Source organism: Rhipicephalus microplus, chromosome 8 (assembly GCF_043290135.1).
Source record: "Rhipicephalus microplus isolate Deutch F79 chromosome 8, USDA_Rmic, whole genome shotgun sequence".
NCBI classification, from domain to species: domain Eukaryota; kingdom Metazoa; phylum Arthropoda; class Arachnida; order Ixodida; family Ixodidae; genus Rhipicephalus; species Rhipicephalus microplus.
This window is the reverse complement of record NC_134707.1, coordinates 19,386,345-19,402,092: the sequence shown is the minus strand read 5'-3', so window position 1 is coordinate 19,402,092 and position 15,748 is coordinate 19,386,345. Positions and strand designations below refer to the sequence as shown.

General features: G+C 44.7%; 1 protein-coding gene across 1 annotated transcript in view; it reads left to right on the top strand.

The window, feature by feature from the left end:
• The window catches only part of LOC119165235 (cytoglobin-1), a 137,293-nt gene that overhangs the window by 20,869 nt on the left and 100,676 nt on the right, over positions 1–15,748 (top strand). The gene's annotated exons all lie outside the window — the stretch shown is intronic.

Sequence of the window (15,748 nt, the reverse complement as noted above, 5' to 3'; positions counted from 1 at the left end):
CATTGAAGGGCCGCTTAGTATTTTCGCAACAACAATAAATAGACCAGGATGAATGATTGACTTGCTAACGTTCCGTTATCTGAATCCCAAATTAACGATACTACAACGCTAAGACTTCAGCAAATCTATGTGAGAATATCCATGCACTTTCTGTACATATACCACCTTTATATATTAGGTTGTATGGATACGTTGCATGCGCAGTGTAGGTACTCAGAATTAATGAAGAAAATATGACAGAGTTCTGCCATTGACGCCGCTCCTGTTGTCACTCAACCTTTGCTGGCGGCACAGTTCCAGTAATTACAACAACGCAACCGGCTTTGAGCTTGTATTGCACATGAATGTACCACGAACCGGCGTACTGCATACCAGCGCAAATATATAGGCGTATTCTGCATGTGAACTACGTTCAAAACGAATGACGTGTAGTACGTTTCACACTTACGGGGAAATCTTGTAGCACATGGCCTCGCGATGCGGCCATCATGCGGTCAGCACGGCAGTCGCGCGCCAGCAGGAGCTCACGCATGCGAAAACACTTGAGGAGTGTTGATGCAGTTGGACCACGTCGTCAGGTACAGCGGCGTTCGTTGCCCGTATTGTCAGGCAGCCGGCGACTTTCATCATTGTTGCGGGAAATTGGCAGATATTTTTATTGCGATAGCAATTATAGGCACAGTCTCAGCTGGTTTTCGCCGTAATCGTCACAACTGCCGCTGGGGCCGCCTTCATTCGCGTATGTGTATATGTATGTATATATACATAGAAGGATGTGCTAGCCTCCTCTTTCTGTGTAACGAACATCGCCTTTACGGCCGGGGTCATCCGCGCGCGCGTATCCCGAGAGCGAACAAAGAGGGAGGGGGCGCTCATGGTTGCCGCGCTATCGTGGCAACGATCAGTGTGTGGCTTGTGTCTCCACAGCAGGTGGGAGCTTCTACGGGCTGCGCTTTCAACACGGAAAAACGACGAAGGAAGTGTACCTGAAGCAGCCGTGTTCTCTTACACCACTATTTTATGAAGTTACGCGAAATAGGATTTAAATGACTTGACTGCCAGCCTCACTTCGTATAACACTGCAATTTGATAGCGTTGCTTCGTAAAACATTCGCATTTTGCTATCGCATTCATTGCTTCACCCTTTGGCGAAACTGTACGCGACTTTTTTTTTCTCATTGTGTCACAGTAAGCCTCACTGCTGTCCAAAATGAGTGCCGCAATCACTGCCGCTGGACACATGAGGACGTATTAAGTGAAGTTGTAAGTTTTATGCATGCATTTTGGCACCGGCGAGTGAGTGCTGCTTCAAGTAACGAAATACTATCTAGAGGTTTGTTCAGGCCATTATCTTGACTTACAGCATTCCTGAACTCGTTCACGTTTTTTTTTTTAACTGAACCCGCATAGCTGGAAATTTTGTAAAGGCACATAATAAGTGCAACTGAAGGTAAGAGCTTATGGTTTTCCCCGTCACAGCGTACTGCCGTTCACGCACAAAGCGAAAATTATATACGTGTCAACTCACTCAATGTCGCGGTGTTTCAAAGGAGCAAACAACGTATGCTGTCAAGCTGTTTCTAGAGCTCTATTATGGCCAATGAAGGCTGAGAGGCTGGCATCGCAAAACATTCAGTACAGAATATCGGCCGACTTCTCGCAGCAACAATGAAATCGGCAGGCTGCCCGACAACGTGGCCAGTGCACACCATTGTCGCAGATGATGCGGTTATTCAATAGCACCTTGTTCAAGCGTCGGCGCATGCGCAGTGTACTGCCAGTGCGCGACCGCGGCACTGGCCGCATCGCGATGCCATGAGCTCAGAGATTTCCACTGAGTGTGGAACAGACTGTACCTTCTGTGGAACCTTTGATAAGTGCCACATCACCACCCTCGCCCATGTCGCCACAATCGGTGGTAAGACCCATTAGCGAGAGCCTGTGCGCATGCGCACATGTGCGCAAATGCTTCGTAACCGGAAACAACAAGCAGCCAAGGGGGTACTACTGGTGAATTGCCATGTGGTGTGCGTACGTGCGCGAAGTGTGATAAGCAGGGGGCCCGGGTTAACTGCACCATTGAGGAAATGTACGAGCGAATTTCCGTTTATGTATTTGATATATTTCTCCTAGTGGTTTAGGAGCATCAGTAATAAATAGTTGTTGAGTTATCTCGAAGTCGATGAGCATCCCGTTTCACTGGAGTGGACTCTGAACCCGAAAACCTATAACAAATGACCATTACACGCTTTCTGCTCTCTAACAAGATTACGAAGATGCTTGACTCAGATCCTTGGCACGTATCAATCTTGCCACCACCTTTCATGTATTGATACATTAGTCATACAGAAGATTTTCATTAATTTTTCCAATGACGTGGTAACCGTAATGTTCCGGCATACCTATACATTTTTTTCTGTGCGTTACAGTATTTAAACATTGATCTGTGAGCACCACTTCTGTATGTCTGCTGTTCTTTTTTTCTTTCAGTTCGACTTTTGTGGTCACTGTTCTCTACTTTTTCAGTACTATAAGAAAAATAAAGCGGAACAAAAGGCTAAGTTTTTTTACATACCTCATGGCTATTCACTTACGATAACACATAATTGTAATATCTATTTGTATTACGCCACTAAAGTGCGCGAAGTTTTAAGGCCCTCGTAGAGCCACTCACCACAGTTTTTGCCCACATCTTCTGTCACACGACCTGGCACTCCTAGGCCATCAAATGACTTATAAAATTCGATATATCATCATCACTGTCTACGATAAGAATGTTGAATACGTACGTCCACGACAGCTTGTAGTGCTGACCGTTGTCGTTACAGATACTAAATGAGATTTAAGCTTGTTCTCTGACACCCGTTCCTGCCACAGCTGCAATTCTGCAAACACTTCTTAGTCACAGTTCTAGCAACGATTAAGACTTGCTCGTTTTGAAAAAAAGAGTTTACACAGGCGGCTGAAATCTGCCAGAATTTAGGAATGTGTACTTTGCTGTTTGCCTGCTGCTCCTAATCGTGGATGAATGCTAACACATCGCAAGAGAGCGCTTATCAGGTCGCGAAGTTCTTCTGATAAATGCGCCATACTTTCTAGTTCGTTTTAAGTGCTGAGAAATGGTGATGGTGCCGAGTGTCAAGGAAACTTCAGTAGAGACCCTATCGCTCTTTACAAACGCAGGAGCTGGATGGCTTCCGGCTTTGTGTACCGGCGTATCCCAGCAGTATTGGCGAAGAACAGAAGCCTTAACGAGTAGCCGGTTCGTTTGCGACAGTTTTCTTCCTGTGTCTGGTCAAATATATCAAATATACTTTCTTTGAAGCTAGATACAACATCATATGAGTCCGTCCTTACCTTTAAGCGCCTCCCTTCTGACCTAAAAGAAGAAGAAGGCTCTTTCCTTACTCTGGCACAACCTAAAGCACAAGATTTCTGTCTGGGTGTTAGAGAGTAATAAAGGAAGTGACCGGAAATTTCTTGGGTGGCAACACGTGCCGCTGCTGTTATTGTGTTGAAACCGACCGCAAAGGTGAATTCATTTCCGCCCTTGCTCTATCGTGTGTTCAAACAAGTGAGAGCTAGTAGCTCAGATAGACCTTCTCACCTCGAAGCGAACGTTCTCTCTTCTTGAAAGTTCATGGAATTTTATTCCTGTAACTGTTCATCAGGAGTGAAGACATCACTATTGTTGATCATATTGCTCCTCAGTGGTTATATTAGGGTCAAGTAGTGACTGCTCGTGGCGTTCATTAAACTAAACGTTAGACTCAATAGTCCCATCTATAGAGCTGTATAAGCTGTGGCACTATTAACGGCAGTGATGGCCCGTTAAGAAGCGATACTTTCGGCCTATTCTAAATGGAAAACCTCAAGAATCAGCTGTTTGTACTTTATTACACCTACGTTTGTCGAGAGAGAGACGCAACCTTATTCATTTACTCGTATTTCGAGGGTTCCAGAGAGACATCTCCAAAGGGGTTAGCAAAAAAAAAAAAGACCGGTAGTTCACAGTAAAAATGAACAAAATGGCGCCTTACAACCACTTTAAATTCAGCAAAAGAAGTTGACCGGGTGATCTGGGTGGGTAGATCGTTTCAATGTTCTGCTGTATGAAGGAAAAGTGATTTTCGGAATGTCTGTGTATGTGTATATACAGGACAGATGGTGTTGATAAGGGCATGATCTCCGATGTGCCAGTCTGATTAATGTATTGCCGACTGTCAAAGAATGAGAGAACATATAATAAAAAAAGCACAGTCATTAGATTTCACCGTCGAAGACACGATGAGTTAGGCTTAGATATTGCTGTTGTCAATTAAGTTATACAGTATTTGTGTGGATTTCTGTAAGAATGTGCCAATGAATCTTTTTTTTTCATTCTTTTCATTTACGTTAGCCGAGTAGTTCAACAAAATGAACCAGGAAGCACATTTTTAGAGGAATTCTAGCACATTAGCAATCTTATTTTGATAAGCCACAAAAATTACCACAGCAAATTTTAGTTTAGGCCTCACAAACACTTTATAACCTGTTAGTTTTGTAGGCATGTGTGCTGAACCATGGTGTCGACGAAGGTAACCGACAAGTTGATTAGCAGAACAAGGGGGGGGGGGGGGGGGTAAACAACAAAAGGGAAGGCAGAGAGGTTAACCAGCCACATGCCCGGTTTGCTACCCTACGCTGGGGGAATAGGAAGGGGGCATAAAGAGGAGAGAGAGAGGAAAGAGAAGAGAAAGAGAGAGAGAGAGAGAAAAAAAGGAGGATTGTCAGTCAATCGGCTGGCACGTATGCAGCGGTGGCACTACGCAAAAGTTAAAGGTGGTCACATAGGCCTGTAGTCCTCAAAAAGCACAAGACAGCTTTGACTGCTTTTTGAGCCGACGAAAGGCGATGACGGTGTTCCAGTAGCATCTGCACAGAGAGTGGCCGATCGTCCAATTGTCGCAATGCGTCCGAAAGCATCTGTCTTTCAGAGGCAAATCGAGGGCAATGGCATATCAGATGGTCGATGTCTTCTTTGGCACAGCAGACGTCGCATTCCGCATTGTCGGTCAATCTGATGAGGGTTCTATATGCTTTTGTGAAGGCAACGCCCAAACAAAGCCGACAAAAAAGTGAAGCTTCACGTCGACGAAGTCCGGATGGAGGTCGAAGTTCCAGTCGAGGGTTTATTTGGTATAAACTCGTATGTCTTATGCTTGGGGTGTTCCACTCCCGCAGACTCAGACTACGTGCCAGGTGACGAAGTTGATTTGCAGCGTCAGTCCTTGACAAAGGAATCGGAAGGGTGTGTTCTTCTTGGTGCGATGTGCTAGCCGCGTTGTCTGCGGAATCATTGCCACTGATCCCACAATGGCCAGGAAGCCACTGAAACTTGACCTCGTGGCCTGTTTCTTTGACGTGGTGAACGAGCTTGACGACTTCGTAAGTTAATTGTTCATGGCAACCTCGTCGAAGGACTGACTGCATGCTCTGTAGGGCTGGTTTTGAGTTGGAAAACACAGCCCATTTACTAGGTATTTGGGATTGGATGTACTCTATGGCGCCACGCAAAGCCGCAAGTTCTGCCGCTGTGGACGTAGTGACATGTGACAGTTTGATTCGTAGAGTGATTCCTCTAGCTGGAATCACCACCGCACCACCAGAACCGGACCCCCTGGTTGAACCATCGGTGTATATGTGCACGTGGTTGTTGTACATTTCGTGCAGATGGCTCAAGCTCAATTGTTTTAGGGCTGATGAAGGCAAATTTGATTTTTTCTGTATTGCTGGAATCGAAACACGTACTTGTGGAAGTGTCAGGCACCACGGAGGATACACCAGTTTCTCAGCAGGCGTAAAACCTGACGTAAACGACGCACGATGAGCGCAGACAATTGCACTAAATTTCGTGCGGGGCCTCTCAGTAGCGAGGGTTGCCAAGTGGTGGGAAGGATTCCTAGCATGTTGCCTGAGGTACGTACGCATCGTTTCAATGGTGATGTGCGTCATGATCGAGTAGTCCTGTGCAATGGCAATTGTTTCAGCTGTCGATGCGCAGCGGGGTAAACCAAGGCATATCCTAAGCGCTTGGGCTTGAATATTTTGGATTGTGCGCAGGTTCGTTTTGCACGTGTTAGATATAACAGGTAGGCTATACCGCAGGAATCCAGTAAATAATACCTTGTACAGCTGTAACATAGACTCGACAGACATTCCCCAACGTTTCCCAGCAAGAAACCTGAATAAATGACAAATGGCAGTCAGCCGCTTTTTCACGTAGTTTACGTGGGGTGTCCAAGACAGGTTTCGGTCGATTACGACTCCCAAGAACCTGTGACTCCGGCTGCATGACACCAACTGCCGGTAATTGATATGCCGTAAGCGGACATTGGTTTTCTGGTGAAGGCCACGACTGCACACTTCTCACTTGCAATTTCAAGCCCTTGTTTGTGTAAGTGGTACGATGTCACTGATGCTGCCTTCTGAAGTCGAGCGCGAAGTTGAAGTCGAGTCACACCTGATGTCCACACACAGATGTCATCAGCATAAATGGAAAGTCGTACACTGCTTGGTTGCTTGTCAACTAGTTCAATGAGTGTTAGGTTGAACAGCGTCGGGCTTAGCACTCCGCCTTGCGGGACTCCTTGGCTGCAGTAATACTCGGGTGTCGGGCCATTCTCTGTCTGCACGTGAAATGATCTATTCTGTAGGTAGCTCTGAACCCACGTATATATCCTGCCACCTAGTCCCACTCCTTCTAGTGCGCTGAGAATGGCTTCGTGGGTGACATTGTCGTAGGCCCCTTTAACGTCAAGAAATAGAGCAGCAGATAACCGCTTGCAGGCCTTCTGGTGTTCTACATACGTCCCCAAGTCAACTACATTGTCAAATGACGAGCGGCCTCGTCTGAACCCGGACATGGCATCTGGATATATTTCGTAGAACTCTTAGTACCATTCCAGACGTGTTAAAATCATCCTTTCCATAACTTTTCCCACACAGCTCGCGAGGGCAATCGGGCGGTAAGTGGAAATGTCCAAGGGTGACTTGCCGGCTTTGAGAAGTGGAATCAGGCGACTTGACTTCCATTCCTGTGGAACCATGCCAGTTTGCCAGGAGTCGTTGTACAGCTGCAAGAGTGCCTGCCGAGCTTGATCTCCTAGGAGACACAGAGCGCGGTAAGTAATGCCGTCCGGTCCTGGCGCTGAAGAACGTCTACACAAAGCAAGCGTAGCCTTTAGTTCGTCCATTGAAAACGAAATCTCCATTCGGGGATCAAGTGAGGATACAGAAAAGTCGGGCGTCTTTGTCCCAGTTGAATTTGAGCCGCAGGCAATCCTTCGACAGAAGGAATCTGCGACATCAATCTCTTCGCAGCGTAAGTGAAATGCCAGAGATTTTAATGGGTAGCGCTGAGTAATGGTTGTACGAAGACCCTGGACAGTTCTCCAGATTAGTGACAGAGGCTTTCTGGGATCCAAAGACTCACAAAAAGATACCCATCGTTGCTTGGCCAACTTGTCCATGTGACGCTGTATTTTCTTTTGTGTGCGTCTGGCCACTCTCAGATCATCAAGTGACTTCGTGCGTCTATAACGTCGTCTGCACGACGACGAATCGCTCGAAGTTTCTCGAGATCAATGTCCATATCAGTGCGAGATGAGCTCACCGGAAGCGAACGCGTCGTTGACTGTTTAGCAGAACTAGTAATGTTAATAATGTGTAGTGACCATTAGGTTATACTGAATTTTTTAAGAACAAAAAGCTACTAGCTTTGAACCAACTGTGCTTCTCCTTCTTAAGACGCACCTGGACTAAGAAATCCTTTCGTGCAGAGATAGCTGAGCAAAATTAAGTAACACGGCGTCGTTGCATTTGAAACAGCATCGCATTTCAGAAATGGCGATGCTGGTGGGAATGACGTAATGCCATGGGGATGGTACAGAGAAGAAAGTTCTGGGCTCTGAAAATGGTTCGAAACTTGATGCTCTGGAAATGTGGGACAATAAGTATTCTTTTTCTTTCTCTTTTTGTTCGTTTTTAAGGAGGAGAGACCGATGCGCTTCATTGGAAATGAAGAAAACCTATATTTTTTGCTACTTACAATGTAGTCAGGCCTGCTTCAACAATTTTAACCTGTGTGTTTCGGCTCTTTTATATACCTGAACCTGTATTATGGCTGAAATATGTATAGCCCAATATGGTCAGTAATGCGCAGTAAAATTTGTATTTGGTTGTTGTAGGCAAATTAATTTTTTGCGCTTGAATGAGCTCGTAAAAAACTTTTATAATGATTTCGATGTATGACGTAGCAGTGTGTAGCGATTAATTTACTAACATTCTTCCACTCCTTTCGGTGGGGTCAATTGACCCAGGAGCGTAATGGGTATTACTAGACTAGAAGATCGAGTGGTCCTTCCTGAAAAAAAAAAGGCGATTTCTCATGAACTTTCGGCAGAGTTCTTTTGCTCCAGGCGTCTACTCAATACCCTAAAACTGGATCCAGTTCTTCTTCTTAACTCGTTTTATGCCGTGCCATTCCGCATCACTTCATCAAGGAACAGATCGCCCAGTGCATTGATTTCATATTTGCTCTATTTCAAATTAACCATCTAGTTGCAAAAGAAGTACATTCTGATAAAATGCTATTCTTGAAAAGAAACACGGAGAGGTAAAAAAGTTGAAAAGTTTCAGCCTTTTACTCTCTCTTTTGGAGTTCTTCGCTACATGCATCAATCCCCTGAATATTTATGAACGCATCCTAGTAAAATGAATGTGGAACGTAACCAGGATAGCAAAGCAACTAGAACTCAAATGAAACCAATTGAATAAAACCTTGTTAATTGTAGTGGTCACAGTTTCAGCCAAACAAACGTCACGACCACGTGACAACGTAATATACCGAGAATCACAAGGCAATCTTTGCGATTGCTACCTTTTCTCATCCTCATAAACTTAAAGGGAGAAATGTTGATTGATTGATTTGTGGTGTTTAACGTTCCAAAACCACCATATGATTATGAGAGACGCCGTAGTGGAGGACTCCGGAAATTTCGACCACCTGGGGTTCTTTAACGTGCACCTAAATCTGAGTACACGGGCCTACAACATTTCCGCCTCCATCGGAAATGCAGCCGCCGCAGCCGGGATTCGATCCCGCGACCTGCGGGTCAGCAGCCGATTACCTTAGCCACTAGACCACCGCGGCGGGGCAAAGGGGGAAATGTGCTGACATTTCAAAAGTGTGGCAATGGACAACATTCTTCATTCCCAACGAGATGCACCACTTCTGTGGTGAAATCCTTCGAAATTTACGTGCGAAGTTTGCAGCATTCCGTATACTGGCATGGGAATCTGAATTAGTAAAAACATTACATTTCACTAACGTTGGGTGCAGTTAACAGACACAATTAGCGTGCTAAGATTGCTTCTTATTGTTGAATGAAGGAAAGAAGTGTAACTTTGAGGGCTCTTTTTCTTTGTTAGACACAATAATAATGAAAACTAACAGGTAATACTGCCATATAAAGTATATGGGATGTTATTAGAAGCAACATTATTGCCAATGTGAACAAATAAAAGTGGAATGAAAGATAACTTTACACCGGCAGATACTGAACCTCCAATTTGTTTCCGGCCTGCGGCAAATTATCTTTTAGTAGACTTCTCTTTCTTAAAGCTTACATTACAATTACTTCCAACATCCCCTTTACTTTTCTTGGCATCATAGTCTGTTTATTCTGATTACTATCTTTATTGTTGAAATAACACAGTCATTTAATCAACATGGATGAATCTTCCATGTTCGAATATCATTCTTAAGTGCAGCGAGAAACGTCGTAACAATTCTCAGAACATTTACTTCGGCACCAGAAAATTGACTTCCACATTCAGTTGCATGCTGAGTGTTCTCCTCTGCACGATTCTCAATAAACACCAAGATGAAAGCGCATTTGCGCATCTACAGCTTTTATTCAAAATTACTTTTGTATTTGCTTTTATCACCAGCCGAAATCGAGAGCTGTCTTATAGAAAACGTTCAGGACGTCATCCCATAGTGACCAAGGAGCATCTGCGAGCTTATTATGTTGGCCGCACAACTGCAAAAAAAGAGACAAAAACATGTTCAACGTACTTCAAACCATGGTGTATTACTGCAGAATTTCGAAATTTTCAGCGGCGCACCGCGCACCAACAAATATTCATTGTTCAGGAAGGACAAACTCTTAAGGAGGCTGGGTCAAATCGATTGGTAAAAGGTTTTGACTCGCCTTACCATCAAATCGTTAAACCGGTCCGCAAACTCGGCAGGAAGTTTCACCTTGGTGTACATCGGTGCGCTCTGGTAAATGAGATAGATCAATCAGAGAGCGATTGCACAGCTCATCGAAAAAAAAAAATTATGCCTTGCTGCGTGCGTAATCGACATCAATTCAAAATATTTTTGCCTTCAAAATACACACCAAACAGTTTCCTTAACAGCCATGCTTTGCGGCTTTCTGAAAGGTCTCGGATCATATGCTTGGAGTCATTAGAGTACTAAACCCTCTAGACTGATTCACAAAAACAACAAATTCAGCGAATAAGCTAGTAGCCCTTACAAAGTTATTCGACTTTGTGTCAATATTCAACTAACAGTGACAAGGAAGGTACTGAAGAACGGTGCAGTTCTACATTGGAGGGACAATTATGAGCAGTCCAGTGCCCCCCCCCCCCCTTTCCTAATCTCCCAGTATAAGGTAGCCAACCGAATGTCTTTCTGGTTACCCTCCCCGCCTTCTCCCTTTGTCTCCTTCCTTCCTTCCTTCCTTCCTTCCTTCCTTCCTTCCTTCCTTCCTTCCTTCCGTCCTTCCTTCCTTCCTTCCTTCTTTCCTTCTTCCTTCATTCCTTTCTTTCTTTCTTTCTTTCTTTTTTTTGGTCTTTCTTTCTTTCTTTTTTTCTTCGTTCCTTCCTTCCTTCCTTCCTTCCGTTCGCGATGTCAAGCTCTTTCGTCCCAACGTCAAAGAGGCCAGCTTCGGGCTAGGACACTAGCGCGACATATTGGACATTGATACGTTCTTTCATCCATTCAGTCACCCATCTGCCTACCAACTGCTTCCTTCTGCTGGCCTGAAGGTTCAAATGACCCACGTCACTCGAGCAGTAACAGTGAATTCTGGTCATAAAGGCGCGTTCGCGAGTGCTGGTGCAGCGTGGTGTCTCGGCAGACATCAGCGAACAGCTCGTATGCCCTTGTGGGTGTTATGCTTTCACCGCTCGCTTGGCGTTCAAACGACAAGCAGCACGAAAACAGCTTTGCTCCATGGAGTGACCGTGCTCGCTTACAACACTTTGAGGTGCGAGGCAACTCATTGTCTCGGCTTGTCGGCGTCTTCTGTTGTCACGGTTGGCCTTGTAGTGACGGTCCATAAATTAGGGCATGCATAAAAAAAAACAAGGTAAATGTCAGTGCTCACCGCTGGTCAACTAAAAATTAATAAAGAAAAAGTTAGCCCAACAAAAGCCCACAAACTTAGTGGAGCTCAAACACACTTTCCTTGATTCCGTTGAGAACTGAAAGCGGGCCAGTAGGGAAGAAGAAAAACACTGCATGTATCGCCCATCGCGAAATTTCACGTTCGGAGAGCTGAAACACTCTTCTCTCCATGTTTCGCTCGTTCCCATTTTTTTTCTAGAGTTACGTAACGGAGCATCCTAAAGAAACGACATAATATCCTCAAGAGAGGAAAAAACAGCGCAAAGTTCAGACATACGCATGAAGAAAGCTGCGCTGTTTTTTTTTTCCTTTTTTTAAGCATAAACCGCCGAATTTCCTAAGCCGCTACCCTAGCAAGCTTTACGATAGGCTTACGTCGTACACCATTCCCATTCCTTGCTTTCTTGTTCATTGGTTCGCCCTTACAGCAAAACTTTTTTGTGCTAGACTTGACATTGGCGATGCCGTTCTCCCTGACGTTGTAGGCCGAGCTTGTGAAACCCGCACATTAACCGTGCAAGGTTGGAGCGCGACAATTCGATTCACTTCAGGAAATGGAAATGTCTATTTACCATGTTCCGCATATGATCGACAAGGCAATCACTGATCTGAAAAGTAAGCAGATTTGCAGTATTACCCGTAGGGCACAGAATGCGTCGTCCATGTTTACGTGCTTAGTGATCCTACAAACAAGACACTGCCTCAATCTAAACTATTTTACGTTTGTTTCTTTATTTTGCTACAAAGAATCGGATAACTTGGGCACAAGCTAGTCTTGTACTGAACAACGTGCATATATGAACATGAAACGGTAACCAATAGACATGAAAACAAATAAATTGAGAAAAATTATGTGGTATCAACTCGTATTTGAACCCGGGCCTTATGTGTGGCAATGGAGTACCACCACAAAGCCGCGCTGGGTTTTTTTTTCTTTATTGCTTGCTTAGGTGTACACGCCTGAACACAAGTACAGTCAAAGGTGAAAAGTATGAGTACATGGCACTAAAGCCTTAGGTACATAGATTGGGCATGGATAAAAGCAGTGCTGTACACGTTCATCTACAACAAGAACAAAAGCGCCTTGCTCATTCCTTCGCAATTTCATACCGAGTTCCCGTTACAAGATTCTCTCATTCTAAAAGAACACGTTACTGTCACCTTTTGAAAAATGAAACGTGTTTTTAGAATAACGTTACATTTCACTTTTTTATATAAAAATATAGTTTGCTTAAACCCGAAGCATGATAAAGCAAGCGCAGTGGATGTGTGGTTTAACGTTTCCCGCCCAGTGTAAAGTGCGTAGCCATAACTCTTCATCATCGTAAACCACATGCATCACTAAAAAAGTGGGCACAATACCTTACCTACATGCAAGAAACCGTCGTGCAAACAGTATTTCACAGACGTCGAAAAAGTTCTGCACGGTCAGGAGTATTTTACAGCTATCGCTTACTGCAGTCACCATTCTTGGTTCTGCTCCGGAACCAACTGTTACAGCTTATTCGTCCGTGTTACCTAATTGCAATAACGTTACACGAGCGCGAAAAAACTGGTGGCTGGGTGCTCCAGAGCAGTGAATTCCTGACATCGGCAAAAATCTTCCAAGTACGGGGGGAATTTCTGTTAGGTATACGTGCCAATGCTGTTGTCCTATCTTGAGTGGCGTCTTTGCAGGCATTCACCGCTTTGCAATACTCCGTGAAAACCTGCGTGCAATGTACTACGTGTTAAAATTATTGAATTTACCATAACTAAGTACAGTGTGGCGTTTAAAGATTCGGTAAGCATAACTGTATTCAAGCCAACTTTCTAGATCTCCTTATGACAATGTGCAAATACTAATTTCCGACTGGAAAAGTTATGTTGAGATCAAACTTCATAATTTAAAAATATGTTTTTACGGGTGAATTATGTCAGCTAGTACTTCACCTGTAGCAGCGACCTCCCCTTTTTTCTCTTGAGAAACTGATTCTCTGTGAGTGAGTGGGTGAGTGAGTGGGTGAGTGAGTGTGCGCGAGTCTGATTGTGTGTGTGCGTGTGCGTGTGTTCGTGTGTTGTGCGTGTGCGTGCGTGTGTAAAAGAAAACGTATTGATTTGGCAGTTGTAAAACGTAACTTACCCCCTTCGCCTGAGCAGGCTTCACGAGTTTTGCTATCGCAAGCAACTGTGCGTTGCATAATCGCATCACTTGGCCAAAGAATGCTTTGGCTTTCAGCAGTCTCGGGCCATGACCTGTAACGTAAATGTCTTCATTTCTACGTGCAATCTGCTGAATTGGTGACAGTCCTACTAATCGGGAATGACCTTTCATTGCTTTTAAAGAGATGTTTGCTATTTCTCGTTTAAATACTGCTGAATGTTTATTTCACAGAGTGAGTTGCAGGTAATCGCCGTTATCGCTCAAAAGTGTGTTGCGTCATTACCAATTCCCCTAACTTCAGGTGTAGAGCTATCCCCACCCAGTTTGAGCCTACACACGGGCTCGAAACGACAGATGCTACGTGTAGATGTTGTTTTGGAGTGCTCTTAGACGGACAAAATGTGACGCAAGGGATCGGCCGAGTATTGAGTGAATTTTTCTTTTATTTCAACACGAAATTGTTTTATGCCAGGGTTCACCACGGCTCCACTGACGTATTTCCGTCCCTGTTACGACATTTGAACGTAAATGCTAAGAGACGGTAAAGCAAAAACTAGAAAAACATCTTCCATCAACGGGAGTCGAGTTTACGACCCCTCGCCCCACAGTGCATGGTGCGAACTGACTCGGCCACAAAACGCATGCTCTTCACCTTGCTAAAGGAGAACTATTTCATATACAACATATACCTCTGGAGGTTATGAGAGATCGTTAACCTCAGCGTGTTATTTTTGGCGGGAACGCATGATGTGTGCCCGGTGCGTAGCGATAAGCGTGTGCCTCTCACCGCGATGGGCGTGATCTTATCTCGTGATCGGGTGACTTGTTCACCTTTGGCTTTCACCGCAAGTGGGCGTTGGAGTTACAGAAAGTACGGAGGTCACATCACTCGCTGCACTCGCTGCAATGGCCGCGCTCGCAAAACGAGTGCGCAGCTGACACACAAAGCGAAAGTTTCGACAGCTGTAAGTTAGTGCTCGTCTTGTTTACACTTGTTCATTCGTTCCGTGCATGCTTCTTTGTGTTTGAGCGGGGCGCTTTTACTGTCGAGATGTGACAGTTGTTCTTCGCTGATTTCGATTATGTTCTAGTTTTGCCTCCTCTTTGCTGGAAAAATGTGCTGGCAGTTTGGAATGGCTTGCGTTGTTCACGCAACATTACAGTCTTCTGCTGAAGCATTGATTCCTTCAAGCTTGTGGCGCCACAATGCACAATTAGCACTCAACTATCTCTGTGAAGTCACGTTGCACTTTCGTTTTATACATTGTAATAGAATTGAAAGATGGGCGAGGTGGTCGACAGTACCTTCAACCAGCACTACTGGTTGAAGGTACCGTGGCTCCCATCGTATCAACTCGAGTTACAAAGAATGTTTTCGTTTCATACCTTTGCCTATGCCAGAGGTATCAGTCATGATTTTTATTATTACCGAACGAGAGTAGATCCCAGGTTACGGTGGTTTCTGGCATCGGTGAGAAGCAACGATTCATAGCTGGCCGAGGCAAACAGCGCAAAAACGAAGGAAGGACACAAGACGAGCGCTGACTTTCAGCTGAGAAGCAACGAGATAGGTCATTAAACAATCTGCGTCACACCGGCTCTTTTGTAATATACTGATTCCTATAACTGAAATTAGGCATGCTTTTTTTTAAGCAATAGAGGAAGACGAGGATCAAGAGAGTACGTGGTGGTTCATGATGATAATTTTCTACGGCACACGGCGAATCTCGAGCATAACAGCTCCTCTATTTTAAAAAAAAAGCCTCCCGCATCTTTCCAAGGGGGGAACTCTAGTAAGTGCATCGCAGGCATGGTAGGATTATCGCGTGAATGTTGCGTGATTGGGTATGGCTTTGGAACGCTTAATTGTTATTTCGTCCTCATCGTTCTTATGTATACAATGAAGAAGAAGCGTTGCCTTCAACGAGTGGTGGGATCCTGATGTTGGTAAGAAAAAACAGCTTCTCTCGTGTGGTAGTTTTCGACGTCACACGCTTCTACGGTAGCCTCTTCAGAAGTTAAAAGCAGGATGCATCACAATCACGTGACAGACAAGCGATCACATTTGTGCGCCTCATCCGGTCGCCCGTCCACCTTGTTTTCAACGATGTATTGCATGAGCGCACCTGCTGTAACGACATAGC